Genomic DNA, 6437 nt, shown 5'->3' on the forward strand with positions numbered 1-6437 from the left:
GCAGGGCACTATAGGACTTCATCATCAGGCTATTATTAAGACCAAGAGAAGTAGTTGACTTTCCTAACAGAAAGTCAGACAAAATGAAGAGAAAGAGAAATATCTCCCAAATGAAAGAATAGAACCAAACCACAGGAAGAGACCAAAGCAAAATGAATATAAGTAGTATGCCTGATAGAGAATTTAAAGTAATGATCATAAAAAAGAAAGAAGAAAAAGAAAATAAAGTAATGATCGTAAAGATACTCACCGGACTTGAGAAAAGAGTGGAGGACATCAGTGAGACCCTTAACACAGAGATAAAAAAGAACCAATCAGGGGCGCCTGGGTGGCTCAGTCATTAAGCGTCTGCCTTCAGCTCAGGTCATGATCCCGGGGTTCTGGGATCGAGCCCCGCATCGGGCTCCCTGTTCAGTGGGAAGCCTTCTTCTCCCTCTCTCACTCCCCCTGCTTGTGTTCCCTCTCTTGCTATCTCTTTCTGTGTCAAATAAATAAATAAATAAGTAAATCTAAAAAAAAAAAAAAAACAAGAACCAATTAGAGATGAAGAATACAATAAATGAAATTTCAAATACATTTGATGGGGGTGCCTGGCTGGCTCCGTTAGTGGAGCATGCAACTCTTGGTCTCGGGCTTGTGGGTTTTTGAGCCCCGCTTTGGGTGTGGAGATTACTTAAAAATTAAATCTTTAAAAAATACATTAAAATGTATTATTAAATAAATTAACACTATTAAATCATTATTTATTTGAGAGAGAGAGAGAGGAGCACAAGTAGGGGGGGGGCAGACAGAGAAGCAGACTCCCCTGAGCAGGGAGCCCGATGTGGGGCTCAATCCCAGGACCCTGGGATCATGATCTGAGCCAAAGGTAGACGCTTAACCAACTGAGCCACTCAGGTATCCTAAAAAAAAATACACTTGATGGCAAAAACAGACTAGAGGAAGCAGAGGAACAAATTAACGACCTGGAAAACAGTAATGGACAGTATCCAAGCTGAGCAAAGGAGAGGAAAGAAAATTACACAAATTGAGAATTGCCTTAGGGAACTCAGTAGATGCAGAAAAAGCATTTGACAAAGTACAACATCCACTGATGATAAAAACTCAATGAAGTATGTTTAGAGGGAACATACCCCAACATAATGAAGGCCTTATATGAAAAACACACAGCTAACATTATACTCAATGGTGAAAAACTGAGAGCTTCCCCCTCAGGTCAGGAACAAGACAAGGATGTCCACTCTCACCACTTTTATTCAACATAGTACTGGAAGTCCTAGCCACAGCAATTAGACAACAAAAAGAAATAAAAGGCATTCAAATTGGTAAGGAAGAGTAAAACTTTCACTATTTGCAGATGAAATGATACTATATATAGAAAACCCTAAAGACTCCACCCAAAAAACTATACTAGAACTGATAAATGAATTCAGTAAATCACAGGATATAAAATTAATGTACAGAAATTTGTTGCATTTCTATAGATCAATAATAAAGCAGCAGAAAGAGAAATTAAGAAAACAATCCCATTTACAACTGCATCAAAAATAATAAAATACCTAGGAATAAACTTAACCAAAGAGATGAAAGGCCTGTATTCTGAAAACTACAAAACATTGATGAAAGGAATTGAAGACAACACAAAGAAATGGAAAGACATCCCATATTCATGGATTGGAAGAACAAATATTATTAAAATGTCTATACTACCCAAAGCAATCTACATGTTTAATGCAATACCTATCAAAATACCAACAGCATTTTTCATGGAACTAGAACAAACAATTCTAAAATTTGTATGGAACCAGAAAAGACCCCAAATAGCCAAAGCAATCTTGAAAAAGAAAAAACACACACACACAAAAAAAAACTGGAGGCATCACAATTCCAGAATTCAAATTATATTACAAAGCTATAGTAATCAAAACAGTATGGTACTGGCACAAAAATAGATACATAGGTCAATGGAACAGAATAGAAAACCCAGAAATAAACCTGCAATTATATGGTTAATTAATTTTTGACAAAGGAAGAAATAAAATGCAATGGGAAAAAGCATATCTTCAACAAATGGTATTGGGAAAACTGGACAGCAACATACAAAAGAATGAAACTGGGCCACCTTCTTACACCATTCACAAAAATAAACTGAAAACGGATTAAGGACCTAAATGTGAGACATGAAACCATAAAAATCCTAGAAGAGAGCACAGACAGTAATTTTTCTGACATCAACTGTAGCAACTTCTTTCTTGATATGTCTCCTGAGGCAAGGGAAACAAAAGCAAAAATATATTATTAGGACTACATCAAAATAAAAACCTTCTGCACAGCAAAGGAAACAATCATCAAAATTAAAAGACAACCTATGGAATGAAAGAAGGTATTTGCAAACAACATATCTGATAAAGGGTTAGTATCCAAAATATATAAAGAACTTATACAACTCAACACCAAATAAACCAAATAATCCAATTAAAAACGAGAAGACATGAACAGACATTTCTCCAAAGAAGACACGTAGATGGGCAATAGACACATGAAAAGATGCTCAACATCACTCATCATCAGGGAAATACAAATCAAAACCACAGTGAAACATCACCTCACACCTGTCAGAATGGCTAACATTAACAACACAGGAAACAGCAGATGTTGGAAAGGATGCAGAGAAAGGGAACCCTCTTACACTTTTAATGAGACTGCAAACTGATGCAGCCACTCTGGAAAACAGTATGAAGGGTCCTCAGAAAATTAAAAAAGAACTACTACATGATCCAGTAATTGCACTACTGGGTATTTATCCAAAAAATACAAAAACACTAATTCACCCCAATGTTCATTGCAGCATTATTTACAATAGCTAAGTTATGAAAGCAGCCCAAGTGCCCACTGATAGATGAATGGATAAAGATGTGGTATATACATATATACACAATAGAATATTATTTGGCCATAAAAAAGAATGAGATCTTGCCATTTGCAACAATATGGATGGAGCTAGAGAGTATAATGCTAAGCAAAATAAGTCCGTCAGAGAAAGACAAACACCTTATGATTTCACTCATATGTGGAATTTAAGAAACAAAACAAATGAACAAAGGAAAAAAGAAGAGAGTGAGAGAGAGAGAGACAAAGACAAGCCAGTAAATAGACTCTTAACTATAGAGAACAAACTAATGGTTACCAGAGGGGAGATGGGTGGGGGGATGGGTGAAATAGGTGATGGGGATTAAAGAGTACACTTATCATGATGAGCACTGAGTAATGTACAGAATGGCTGAATTGTTATATTGTACACCTGAAACTAGTATGACACTGTCTATTAACTATACTGTAGCTAAGATAAAAAGACTTCATAAATATATATATGAGTATACTTATCTTGATGAACACTGAGAAATGTATAGAATTGTTGAATCATTATATTGTAACATCTGAAACTAATATAAAAACTAAAAGACAAAAAACAAAAAACAAAACCAATGGCTGTTATAAAGACAATCAAGCATATGTGTCTCCTGACTGAAGTATACAACACAACTTATGAACCATTCTTGCAAAATAAAAGCAAAATTTAAAAATCTGAATCTGATGAAGCCTTCAGATCTTAATATCAATTTACAAAACAAAACCAAACCAGAGACACATATTAAACACCACTACAGGGATGCAATTAGCAAAACTCATTATATCAGAAATTCTTAGGACTAACAACGTAGTTCCTTCAACAAACAAATTTCAATGAAAGTAAGAGGTCGGGATGCCTAGGTGGCTCAGTCAGTTAAGTGTCTGCCTTCAGCTCAGGTCATGATCCCAGGGTCCTGGGATTGAGCCCCACATCGGGCTCCTTTCTCAGTGGGGAGCCTGCTTCTCCCTCTCCCTCTGCCGCTAAATAAAATCTTTAAAGAAAAAAAGAAAGAGGTAATTCAAGAGAATGGAAAGATAAGCCACAGACTGGGAGAAAGGATTTGCAAGACATATATGATAAAGAACTTTTATCCAGAATATACAAAGAACACTCAAAGCTCAACAATTAAAAAAAAAAAAAAACTTGATTAAAAAAAGGGCCACAGACCTTGACAGACACCTCACCAAATAAGATACACAGATGGCAAAAAGCATATGAAAACATGCTCCACGTCATGTGTTATCAGGGAAATACAAATTAAAACGAGCTACTACCACACACCAATTAGAATGGCCAAAATCCAAAATACTAACAATGCCAAATGCTGGTGAGAATGTGAAGCAAGAGGAATGCTGTCATACATTATAGGTGGGAATGCAAAATGGCACAGCCCCTTTGGAAGACATTCTGGTGGTTTCTCACAAAACTAAACATACTCTTACCATATGATCCTGCAATTATGCTCCTTGATGTTTACCCACAGGGGCTGAAAACTTGTATCCACGCAAAACCCGGCATACAGGTGTTTACAGCAGCTTTATTCATAATTTGCCAAACCTCGGAAGTAACCAGGATGTTTCAGTGGGTGAATGGTTTAATTAATTTGTACCTCCAGACAATGTTCTAAAAAGAAATGAGCTATCAAACCATGAAAAGACGTGGAAGGAACCTAAATGCATATTACTAAGTGAAAGAAGCCAATGTGAAAAGGCTGCATACTATATGATATTCTGGAAAAGGCAAAACTATGGAGACAGTAAAAAGATCAGTGGTTGCCAGGAGATGGGGGAAGAAAGGGATGAATAGGGGAAGCACAGAGGAATTTAGGGCAGGGAAATGACTCTGTATACAATAACGGTGCATTCATGTCATTACACATTTGTCAAAACCCAGAGAATGTACAACACCAAGAGTGAACTTTAGGTAAACTATGGACTCGGGATGATAATGATGTGTCATTATAGCATCATTTATTATAACGATGTTTGGCTCTAGTGGGGGATGTTGGTAATGGGGGAGGCTATGCAGGCATGGGAGCAATGGGTATATGGGAAATCTCTATACATTCTGCTTAAGACTGATGTGAACCTAAAACTCTTCGAAAATATATAGTCTACTAAAAATTAACAAATTCAGTTCCTCGGTCACAGAGCATAGTGGCTACTCTAGCGGACAGTGCAATCATTCTAATTGTTCTATTAGAACATTCCATCATTCCAGAAAGGTCTGTGGGAGAGCACTGTTCTTTATCTTGATTGTGGTGATGGTTACATGGGTGTGTAAGTTTGCCAAAACTTAGGAAAATGTATGAGCTGGGTACAATTTATTGTATGTACATTATATCTCAACAAAATTTGTTTTGTTTTTTTTTTTTGCTTTAAAGATTTTATTTATTCATTTGAGAGAGAGAGAATGAGAGAGATAGAGAGCACGAGAGGGAAGAGGGTCAGAGGGAGAAGCAGACTCCCTGCTGAGCAGGGAGCCCGATGCGGGACTCGATCCTGGGACTCCAGGATCATGACCTGAGCCGAAGGCAGTCGCTTAACCAACTGAGCCACCCAGGCGCCCCTCAACAAAATTAGTTTTTAAAAAAATAAAGAGAACACCTATAGACAAGACAATTTAGAAATAGAACATCTGATTGCAAATACATGTACCCTGTTTGGATCCTGATTCAAACAAACTATACTTATAGAACAAGAACAAAAAAAATTGAACATAATTAGAGACTTGGAGATTATTAAGGAATAATTGTTGATTTTTTTTTTAAGATTTTATTTATTTATTTGACAGAGAGAGAGACAGCGAGAGAGGGAACAGAAGCAGGGGAGTGGGAGAGGGAGAAGCAGGCTTCCCGTGGAGCAGGGAGCCCGATGCAGGGCTCGATCCCAGGACCCTGGGATCATGACCTGAGCTGAAGGCAGACGCTTAACGACTGAGCCACCCAGGCGCCCCTAATTATTTATTTTTATAGTGTGTTTTGGAGGTGCATTCTGAAATACTTATGGATGAAATGATCTAGTGTGGATAGGGGTTATCATCCTGTTCTCCACACTTCTGTTTATTGTCAATTTTCCATAATCAAATGTTTAAAACCTCACTTCCTCAGAGGCCTTCCCTGCCCACCCTAAGGTAGATTACCTCTCCTCATTATTTTCTAGCATGCATGCTATTAGCTTCATGGCACCTCCCACAATGTGATTTTACATTATCTAACTTATTTCTCTCCACTAAAATTTAGTTTTCCTGAGAATAAAAACCTTGTCGTCCACACTGGACTAGGGCTGGGGCTGGTGCACAACAGTGGTTTGTGCTAAAGGACAGAAGCACAGGCTGGGCTTGACATGACAAATAGATTCATAACCACACCCTTCCCAGAGATACCAGAAGAGGGGCGCTTTGAAAGGAAGGGAGATTCAATCATCAACCCTCGGGGTCGTGCAGCGGGCTGACTTTGGGTTCAGCTGTTTCTCCAACTGTATGAGAAAAAGAAATTAGATTCACCATGTTTTTTAGCCATGAATCT

The sequence above is a fragment of the Zalophus californianus genome, chromosome 8, assembly GCF_009762305.2.
Source record: "Zalophus californianus isolate mZalCal1 chromosome 8, mZalCal1.pri.v2, whole genome shotgun sequence".
Lineage (NCBI taxonomy): Eukaryota > Metazoa > Chordata > Mammalia > Carnivora > Otariidae > Zalophus > Zalophus californianus.